Source organism: Asparagus officinalis, chromosome 4 (genome assembly GCF_001876935.1).
Source record: "Asparagus officinalis chromosome 4, Aspof.V1, whole genome shotgun sequence".
Classification (NCBI taxonomy): domain Eukaryota; kingdom Viridiplantae; phylum Streptophyta; class Magnoliopsida; order Asparagales; family Asparagaceae; genus Asparagus; species Asparagus officinalis.
In genome coordinates this window covers 112,169,054-112,180,937 of record NC_033797.1, presented here as the reverse complement: position 1 = coordinate 112,180,937, position 11,884 = coordinate 112,169,054, and positions in this window count along the sequence as shown.

The following is an 11,884-nucleotide window of genomic DNA, read 5'->3' as shown; positions in this document are numbered from 1 at the left end:
GGCATTCCCTGTCCATACCCGAGAGAGTGGGAATCGATCCCATATCCGGCGAAGTTCAACCTAATTAACCACGCCGTTTGATGGGAAGAGTTCGCCCACTCAGCATGTGATTTATTTCAAATCACACCTGGGGGTAATCTCTGGCAATGAGCCTCTGATGGTGCGGTCATTCGTCGGCACTCTTCGCGGAGCCGCCTTCGATTGGTATCGCCGCCTCAAGCCAGGAAGCGTAAATAGCTGGGACGACATGGAGACAAAATTCCTCGCTAACTTCTTCGACGACGACACCGAGATATCTATCGGATCATTGCTCGATGAGAAGCAGAAGGACGGGGAGTTAGTCGACACCTTCGTCAAAAGGTTTCGGAACAAGGCGATGAATTGTCGGGACCCGATCACTGAGGAGTTCATTCCCCAGACTTGCCACAACAACCTTGCACTGGACGTGTTGGAAGCAATGGGAACAACACCGTCTGACACTTGGAAAGACTTGAAGGTGCACGGTGAACAAGAAGGTTCGAGGTGAGCAGGCTGAGCGATTCCTTAGAAGGAAAAAGGCCGAGAGGAACCAACCGACGGATAATCCGCTGAACTCAAACTTCGCCTCTCGTGGTAAGGGCAAAACACCTGCAGCTACTGGTGGTGCTAATCAAGCGTCACAACAGCAATCCCGAAGGCAGCAAAAGACTTCGGGTCCGAGACTCCAAAAAGAGTACTCTTTCAAGGACGAAGACGTTCCAGCCATCTTCGAATCCCTCCTTGGAAGCAACAGGATCAAGCTACCACCTATCACAAATCAGGAGGAAGCTGACAACACTACAGACCCAAAGTACTGTGCATACTACAGGAGGGTCGTTCATCCCACCAAGGATTGCTTTGCTCTCAAGAATAGCATTCAGACCTTGGTTGAAGCCGGCGTCATAACGCTAAGGTAAGCCAAATAACTCAAGAATAGCATTCAGACCTTGGTTGAAGCCGGCGTCATAACGCTGAGGTAAGCCAATTGAGAATGGCAAAACTCCGACCGGTATAAGAGTATAAACTGCTTCCTGACACTCCAAAGAGTATACGAGTATAAACTGTTTCTCAATCCTCCGACCGGTATAAGAGGTTAAACTACTCCCTGATACTCCAATAGGTATATGAGTCTAAACTGTTTCCCCACTTTTGACGGGAAGTTCCTGGAGAATATTAAGCTAATATTCTTAAGGATAACCCGGTTAGTTAACTGATAATAATGTCCGAACCAGTTCCGCAGAGGGAACTGGGGGTGGATGATTTATGTGACGGGAAGTTCCCAAAACCACAGCAATGTAATGAATAAGGACTCCCATTCAAGTTCTCACTGTGTCTGTGCACTCAACACTCTCTCTGTTAGAGTCTGGACGTAAAGTACCCACTTGGTCAAACCTTCTTACAGTTAGGACCACAGTCATCTCCCCCTCTCGATTCCCCCAATGAACGAGAGGTCCACAAATCGAGCGATCAAACCTTCCTACAGTTAGGATCGTCTCAAATCTCCCGATTGGTCAAACCTTCCTACAGTTAGGACCACAACCAAAATCCCCTCTCGATTCCTCCATTGAACGAGAGGTCCACTTTCAAATCAAGTGATCAAACCTTCCTACAGTTAAGGTCACCTCAAACTCCCATTTGGCCAAACCTTCCTACAGTTAGGGTCAAAACCATAATTCACTCTCGATAAACGAGAAATTCATCTTTAGTTCGGTAATCAAACCTTCCGACAGTTAGGGTTATCTGAATCTTTTTGATTCTTGGAGTGGAGGTCCCACTCTTAGTTTCACCTTTCCGGATTCTGGGGGTGGAGATCCCACCTCGAGTTTCCTTTCCAGCTGAAGATAGAATATAAAATTCTTCTTCTTCAGTGTCGGGAGATAGAATATAAAATTCTTCCTCTCCCATTTCGGGTTCGTCTTTGCCCCAAGAGAAGACACCACCTTTTTCAACTCCCAAAATCTGTGCCTCACAGGTACTAGGAAGTTTATCCCGAATCCTAAGCAGCGATAAGTCTGCACCTAACATGCGCTGCCGGTTTAGTCTTTTTCCGTAGAAAAAGACACCAGGGTTCGATTCTGGGGTACTCTATCCTGAAACCTAAGCAAGGATAAGTCTGCGCTTAACCCGTGCTGCCGGTTAGTTCTTAACCGATAAAAAGAACACCCGTTCGCATATTCAACATTGTGGCAGGTTGTTATTAATAAACACCAAAATCCATGCCTTACACGTATGAGGAATTTTATCCTGAATCCTAAGAAAGGATATGCCGATGCCTAACACGCGTCGTCGGTATAGTCTTTTTCCGTAGAAAAAGACACCAGAGTTCGATTCTGGGGTATTTTATCCCGAAGCCTAAGTAGGGATAAGTCAGCATCTAACACACGTCGCCGGGTAGCCTATTCTCGTGACAATGGCGAAGTCTACGTATTCGAAGTCGTAGCGCCAAGTCTAAGAGAATTCACTCTCTTAGCACAACGTTATATGCGGAACGGATTTAGACAATCCGCATGCTAGCCCGACTCAAACGGTAGTCGGTAAAGGCTAATCAAATCCGTTGAAGGCTAGGGGTTAGCCAAAAATCCTAAAGTCAACGCCTAACACGCGTCGCCGGGTAGTCTATTCCCGTGAGAAAGACGAAGTCTACGTATTCAATATCGTAGCACTAAGAGCGTTAACTCTCTTTGCACAACGTCACATGCGGAACGGATTTAGATAATCTGCATGCTAACCCGACTCAAACGGTGGTCGGTAAAGGCTCATCAAACCCGTTGATGGCTGAGGGTTTGCCAAAAATCCTATAAATACGAGAGTCACTGACGCATCAGCTTCATTAGTTGGTCTCGTGACTTGAGCATCCAACGACGTTCAAAACCCTAAGGTTAAGGCCGGACAACGCGTAACCCTAGGTCAACGCCAGTCAACGCGTTGCGATCAAACAGTCAACGTACGACGTTCGAAACCCTAGGGTTAACGCCGGTCAACGCGTAACCCTAGGTCAACGCCAGTCAACGCGTTGCAATCAAAAAGTCAACGTACGACGTTCAAAACCCTAGGGTCAACGCCGGTCAACGCGTAACCCTAGGTCAACGCCAGTCAACGCGTTGTGACCAAACCGTCAACGTACGACATTCGAAACCCTAGGGTCAACGCCGGTCAACGCGTAACCCTAGGTCAACGCCGATCAATGCGTTGCAATGAAAGAATCAATACTCCGAAAAGTATACGAGTATAAACTGCTTCTTAATACTCCAATAAGGTATAAGAGTATAAACTATTCCCTATATTTTTGGTTGAGAAGTTCCTGGAGAATATTTTTCCTAAAAATATTCTTAAGGATAACTCAACAATACCACGCCGGACAACGCGTCGCAAATGAGAACTCAACGCCAACATGTTGAACCAATAAGCACGAGCTAAAAATCAGAAAATCAGGAATCGTCTTCAAAATTCGAAATTCCGACAACGGTCAGACAATAAATGCAGCACCGGAACCTTACAGACGTTCGACAAAGCCACCGAATAGCCTGAAGGATTGAAGGAATCAAGAACAGAAGCCATTCCAAGGTCCCGTTACACCGACTGAAGGTTGGGACAATCATATCCAAAGTATTCCAGACTCTTCTATAAAAGAACGAGGCTGAAATACTTTGGAGGGGGTATCTGTAGGCATATAAAATTGCTTATAGGTCCCTTAGCACAGCTCAGCACAAACCGACGAACCAACGAGGCGACGAGGTTGACGAATCGCACGCAAGCAACGGAATACATCCATTCGCGTGCGGAATCAAGCCAACGGGTCGATGAGTCAACGAGTCATCCAACTACGGAACGGATTCAAACTTAAACTCAGAAGTGGATTTACTGCCAAATCAGGAATCCGACTTACTGCCAAATCAAGAATCAAATCAAAGTCTGGATCAACCGAATCACGGACAGAACCAAAGGCGGAAAACACCAAAACCACCACCTAGAGGGGCTCGGCCGAAGCCGAGCCAACTTCAGGTGGCTCGGCCCAAGCGAGGACTTGCTCATCCAGATCTGGTGCTCGGCGATCGTCAACGCCAAATAAGGCAAGAGTTCGAGAGGACCGGATCTTAGATCTACGTAGGCATACTCCGGATCAAAGCTTGGTCTTTGATCCCGAGATTTGGGCGATTGTTTCCTTGGTGAACCAATCCCCCCCGGCTATTATTTCCTTGGTGAAATAATACCCGTCGTACTGCGTAGATCCGACCGGATCTAGATCTCGCGGTGGTCCACGGATAAACCCCGGCGCAGGCAAAGAACCCACAAAAGCGAGCGACCGCAAAACAGGAGCTCGTGATTTGTTCGACAAACAAGGATAAAAAGTTGTAATCTTTCTTTTCTTTTCTTTGATTTTTATTGTAACCGGATCTTATAAAAAGACCGGATCTTTTGTAACTCAAAAAGCTGTTATTTAAGATGACAATGGAATCAATTACAAAGAAAGCAACGATTTTTCCCACGAACAATGACATCAAACTCGGACATATGCAACACTATCAAATCAACTACGAATTCTGACTCGTCCAAACTGACGGTACACCTCCTACAAACGCTCTCCAGAAGCGATACCTCACCTAAAGGGGTGGAAACTGATAAAGGGGTGTCTAGAGGCTGAGCCATGAGCTGGAGTCTATCCATAAATGCATGCGAGATGAAAGAATGCGAAGCTCCCGAATCGAAAAGAATACGGGCGGGAAAGGAATTCACAAAGAACGTACCCTCCACTACGGCTCCGCTAGCTCCATTATACCCTGCCCGTGGCTGGAGACTGCTCTGCTGCTGGAGATGGAGAATATGGGACAATCTGCCCCTGAGGAACCTCCTGAACTGCTCGAATCTGTCCCTCAGTCCTCTGAGCTGCGGGTGGTGCCTCAAGCCTGTTCTGCTGGCCCTGACTGCTGCCCTGCTGGCGCTGCTGCTGATGCTGGTTCGAACCCTTGCCCTGCTGGGCTCCTGTTGGTGCGCTACGACACTCTGATGCCTTATGCCCGACCTTGTGACAATTAAAACAAGATCCATGTAACTTGCGCTGCTGATGCGCTCTCTGATCCGGTTGGGGTCCCCTTTTATAAGGGCCCTGATGCTGCTGTTGCTGTCCAGAAAAAGGTCTCTTGTTCTTGCTCTTATCCCCACTCTGTCCTGTCTTGGCCTTCCCTTCCTTATCCTTCTGGAACATAGTAGTCTCAATCTCCTGAGAAGTGGCAGCCTCAGCTACCTCCCTAACTGAATAAAACCTCCTCGACACGAGGTACCGTCGGAGATTAGGGCAAAGCCCTGCTAAGAACATCTGAGCCTGACGCTCTCCCATCTGCCACATGCCCATGAAATGTAGCAACTCCATGAACCGGCTCTCAAAATCCGCCACTGACATGTCCCCCTGAGTCAATCAGGATAACTCGAGCTCCTTCTCAGTCCGTGCTGCAGAAGAAATGTACTGCCCATCAAAGAAGTATATGAAGTCCTCTCAGGTGAGGGTCATCCTCTGCTCTGGGGTAAACTGAAGTCGGTATCATCTCTCGGCATCTCCCTTCAGGTTGTAGGATGCTAGTCTCTGCTTCTGTACTGAATCTATACCGAGTATATCGAGAATATTGCTCACATCCTCCTTCCACTTATGGGCTGCAAGAGGGTCTGGTGACCCTTGGAACTCTGGTGCCCTCATCTTCTGATACCTCTCCACCATACGGAGCCAAGCCTCCTGCTCTATGGCTTTATCTGGGACTGCTAGAGGAATGGCTGCAGGCGTGACCTCTGGGGGTCTCTCTCTGACAGGAACGGCAGGTATCCTCTGCTGCTGAGCTACCGGTGGTGGTGGTGTCCGTGGTGCTATATGGGTCATCACCAACTCCTCAATGGCTGTCATCAGCCATGATGTCCACCAAATACTGAGGAGCCTGCTGCGGCTCGGGTGGAGCCTGCTGAGGCTCGGACTGAGCTGGCTACTGCTCTGATGGAGTCTGCTGTGACTCTGCCTGGCTAGCTCTCCTGGTACGAGGTCTACCACGTCCTGCCATCTGTCTCTCTTTCTGGTGATAAGAAAAATAAAGTTTATGAGTCAAAACAGACCTTTATAAATAACGTATCACATTGAAATTTTCACAACATATAGTATTCACACAAATACTTTGAATTTACACCAAATAGTTGTCATAAAAAAAATTCTCAAATTTTGAGATATACGCTTTTATCGTCCTCACTCATACTAGGAATTCCTTACGGACTCTATACATGAACCCTAAGAAACTCTATCCTATCTCCACGACTCGACACAGGATGATCCTAAGGATACGGGAACTAGAGCTCTGATACCAACTGTGATGCCATTGGGTTCACACAAGGCTGCAGTCCAAGGTGAAACCAAGAATGTCAAACCTGCCATGCACCAGACCGTGCAACAACATGTTTCACCATCACAATTAACATCTATCTAGTAGAGTCAACAACAGGTGTAGGTACAAAAGCAAGTAAAAGATAATACAAGAAGACTGATGAAATGATAATAATCAACTTAATGTCTCATCATCCAACAAACAGAAACATATAGTCAAGATCTGAGTAGATAAACAGGAATACTCAACAAGTCTCAAATACAAATATCTGACAAGAAGGAAATAAGGCACACAGCCTTTACAACTTCTAGAACAAGACTCTTAAATGTCTAAACACAAGTCTACTGTGGAACTCCAAAAGAAAATGTATAACTAGCTAGACAGCTGAATCTAAAATGCATCACCATCAACCTGCGACTCTCCGGGCTCCTGGCTCGTTACCTGAAAGGGGGAGAGACAACGAGCGTCAAAGCGCTAGCGAGTAACATGACTCGTTGTATAAGAAAATACAATTATTATATAAGAGATCTAAATTCATTGATCTTACTATAGAGGGTTTTAGTATTTAGAAATTTACAACACGAGAATAGGTACGTCGAGCGAATTAATCCAAACAAGGAAACCCTCATGTATATACCTTATATCTCAAATTGTAAACCCCTAACCACTAAACCCGAGGTTCTAATACAGGAACAAAAATAGAAGAAATACAACTAATCTCAGAGCATAAGTGTAGTGCCATATCATAGCCTACATGAATATCATGTTAAAATCTACATAAGTGTCATGTCGTGAACTGCTGTGAGAAAGTCATATGCAGGGTTAAGAACTATGTCCGAAATAGGAACTATATATTGTAGTTTCCAAACTCATGGAATAAGTGGCAAATGTCCAACACGAGGACTGAAATGGATTATAGTCCAACACAAGGACTGTGAAATGGTGAAAAATATCACTGTGATATATAGTGAAATCTACTTATATCAATCCCCACTCAAATCAGTGTGTAAGTCCCCAATTTATACCCTCAGGTCATCTATCATGCCTGGGTACATAGTAAGACTAAAAACCAAAGTCAGATAATCCAGGAAAACTCTAGAACATGAGTAAAATACTCAAAAATACACAAAACAGGGATTTGCAACAGACAATGCGGCGGTCGACCGCACCGGCCGACCGCTCTCTGATACGCACCTGGCGGTCGACCGCTGCGGCATCTCGGTCGACCGCTGCGACATCTCGGTCGACCACGCAGAGCGTCGGTCGACCGCTCAGAGCGTCGCGGTCGACCGGGACGGTCGACCGCAGACGATCTCTGCCCCTACAGCGAGCCCAACGGTCGACCGCCAAGCGGACAGAAACCCAAATCTGGGTTTCTGTCAGTTCAAAACCTGAAATAAATTGACATTTCTCTATGATAACAGGAGTTCTAATGTTTCAAAAATACTACAGAAGATAAACAGCTAATCCCAAGCCTGAAATCTACATTTCCAATTTTCTAAACACATGAGAAACAAATCAAAAACGTTTTAAAAATAGTAAATATGATTTAACTCTTGTTTAGGCAAATTTCAGATCTTGATCTTTATTAAACAGAACATTGGTGAACTTTTATAAACCAAAACCATTGATTCTTTTAATCCATGTTATAAAGAACTCAATTTTATACGAAAATACCATTTGGGCTCATCAGAAACTCATAAAAATCAAAAGAAAACCATAGAAAATAGGGGTGAGGGATTGGGCGAGATGATACTCGCCTTAGATGCTGACGAATGCCCTGAAGATGATCTTCCTTCGATCTAACCTGCGAAAACCCCCTGAAAATCCTCCGAGCTTCCCAAAATCGCCAGATCCAACTAGGGTTTAGAGAGGAGAGAGATGGGGGCTAGGGTTTTAGGTCTCAGATCAAGAGAGGCTCTCCTGGGTTGGATTAGTATGTATACTAATCCCCTAACCCGACCCAAAACCCGATAAGACCAAAATAAAATCCGTAAAAACCCAAACCTGAGAAAACTCTCTGACCGCTATGCGGTCGACCGATGCGGTCGACCGCGACGGTCGACCGCGCAGCCCAAAGAATGCCAGCTGCTCGAAAATTGACATGCTAGACTATTCATCTGATTCTCTCACTTATAAATACCTGTTGGGTTCCCAACACTGATAAACATATACATCTTATATGTATATGATTATTTATCACAAAAGAAAATTTTATTACTATTTATTCACACATTTTCATTATAAAATTTTGGGGTTTTACAATGAATTCCTCAATTGACGATGTAAGCTTCCTCTTTTGTAAACAAACATCAAACTCAAACTTGAGAAGAAACAAACTTTAAAACCCTTTAAAACTTGTTTTTAAAACTTTCTTTAGTAGTTCAGAAGTGAAATAGTATGGGGTATATATATGATGAAGAAACAAAGCCCCAAAACCAAGAAAAACCAAGCAAAAAGACAAAATAACAGAAACTAGAGAACTATTCGTTACAGCGTCAGTCGACTGATGAGCTGAATCAGTCGACTAATGAACTGACCATTACAGGTAGCTAATAGCTTATCGGTTGACTAAAGAGTTCATCAGTCGACTGATGACCCATCAGTCGACTGATCAGTCGACCGAATAAGAAAACAAAAACTTTTGAAGATTGGAGGCTGTTTCATCAGTCGACTGATAAAAATTATCAGTCGACTGATAGCAGGTTTTCAGCTTGTAATGAATAGTAAACACGAATTTCAAATCTCTTTGAAAAATAGTAAATAAATTCCAAAAAATATAAAACTTTGGGAAAAGTTTATAAATATGAATATGAACATGTTGGAAAAGGAATTTTTCAATTTGCTCTTACCATTTGTGAAATCTCAGAAATATTCAAAAACACTAAAATACATGTGTTTATAAACATGTTAATTTTGACATTTAGCTCAAATCAAGTTCTGAAAACTTGTGTAATGCTTTTATGGACTTAATAACAGATGTTAATAATGTTTGTATAGTCCAAAGCATATTAAAACATATTTTGCATAAAAACACCTATGATTTGAGAAATATCACAAATAAGTGTGTGTAAATTTGAGCTTGAATAATTTGCACACATTACATATAAAACTATACTAAGTATACCACGAATGAATCATATGAAGCTTGAACTTGATTGGTTGACTTGATTTGCGTAGGTTTCAATATCAATATAGCTCATTTTCCTGTGTATACTAAACAACACAAAACAAAATACTAAAACCAATATTAGTCGTAAATTATTTGTTAAATCATCATCAAAACAAGAAGGCCAATACCTGTATCGATACTAGTATCGATACCGGTTCTATAGCTGTATTGATCAAATGTGCGGTTACGATTTAAAGGCTGAAATTGATTAACTTGATAATCAAGTTTAATCCAACGACTCTCATTCATTGTTGTAGGCTATAAATATAGGTAGAGAGTGAGGGGTTAGGGTGTGAAATATTTTGTAAAAGCTACTTTTGGAGAGGAGGGTTACTCTTAATTGAAAAGATCTTCCAAATTGTAATTTTTTATTATAATTAATAAAAAAATATTTTCACTTCTTCATATTTTTTTGTTTCTTCTCTTTGTTTGATTATGAAGATGAATGTAGGATGAAGACGAAGATCAAGATGAAGGTTTGTTATCGCCTTGAGGCTAGAACCCTCTTAGGATGTAAATTTTCTCTTTGTAATTACATTTATCTTTTGCTTTCTTTTCTTGTTTAAATAGACAAGAGGCTAGAACCCTCTTGCCTTAGATTTATTTTTATGCTTGTAGAGTAGATTTAATTTCATACCTTTACTTTCTTGCTTTAAATTCTTATATTTATTTCTTGCAATTTATTTTATAGTCTAGATTTTATTTTATTTTTCACTATTCACCTTGAGGCTAGAACCCTCTTGCGATTAGTTTTTATTTTATTTTTTTTTCTTTCTTTGATTCGCCTTAAGGCTAGAACCCTCTAGGGAATTGCCTTTTTTTAAAGATGCGGAACTAATACTTGTGGGAACAATAAAAATTATATGAAACTAGCTAGTCGATTCAATTCTAGATTCCTCATATCTCTAATTGAATCCTCCATCTTTTACTTTCTTTATTTTCCTCTCATTTGTTTCTTGATTTTATTTCATTCATCTTTCATTTTTCCATTTTGTTAGTTTTGTTTACATTTACACTTTATCACATCCACTCTTTATCTCTCTACTCTCAATCTCATTTTGTTTTTATTTATATACATTCACTCTCACTCTCTCTATCTCTCCACAATCACATTCATCACTCCTAATTATCAACATAAGAACCAATCTTGATTTTCTCCTACAAACACCTTACTCGTAGGATCAATAACTTTTTAATATTATAACTTGATGGTTGTGCACTTGCAACTTTAGAGGTATACATTTATGCCCATCATGCGACAATAAGAAGCAACCAAATAAAGAAAAGTTGAGAAAGTTAAACGTGATCCACACAATTTTATAACTTTTTAAAATTTTAATAGATTCAGCCAAACATGCCCTAAACTTCACATTGGAGCAACATAATATACTTCATTATTTGCATAATACCACAAATAAAATATCCTTTTTAACTTTGATATCCTAATAATTTTGACAACTTGTTACCCTAAAGTGCCAAAAAAAAAACAATTGACAAAATTTTGTTAAAAATATCAACATGGGAAAACTGAAAGAGATACAATTTTCTCATATTTTATTGTTTGGGAAAAGTGAGGAACAAAGTTAGGTCTTTGGGCATTAAGTTTTCAGATTAAGTGTCAAAGTGCATACTTTTAATATTAAATGGGAAAATTGTGTCAAGGACCCAATAATAAGAAGCCCATGTGACCCTGCTCTCTGTATTTTGGCCATTGTGTTTCTACCCCAAATACATGATGTATTTGTGTTAAGGCCCCAAAATGACTGCCATGTGAGCAGAAAGAGAAAAAACCCACTTAAAATTACAAACCCACCATCTGAAGTGATCGAACTTGGTAACCACGCCCATCCTCCACTTCCCCCCCCCGCCTCTCTCTCCTACTATTCAGGAACCACCGAAAATTCCCAAATTCTATTTTTCCCATCTTGAATTTTAACTTAAGGTTAGGATTTTTGTCATGAATATATCATCAAAGGAAGCACCGGTTCACGATTTCGAAGTCGTTCATCATGGTGGACGGCAGGAGCAAGTTGTCAGCAGTCGTGAAAGATGGTCAAAACAAAAAATGAAGCCAAATCTTTATCGTCGGTCGCACTTCGTGAGTGAATTGGTGATCACAAGGCTTCCTCGAGTGATGATGGTCATGCCTCTTCTAGCAACGATGAATACCGTAAATCATCTGGGAATGGAAGCATGACAGAGGCCTCGAAGGCCCTTTTGGTCATGCAAAGAGATGAAGTACGAGGTCGAGGTAATAAAAGAAGATCAGCAGGGGATGGTCCAATCCCAGAAAGAAGTAAGTGATAGGCTTTTTTAATAAGTCTACATTATTTCATGT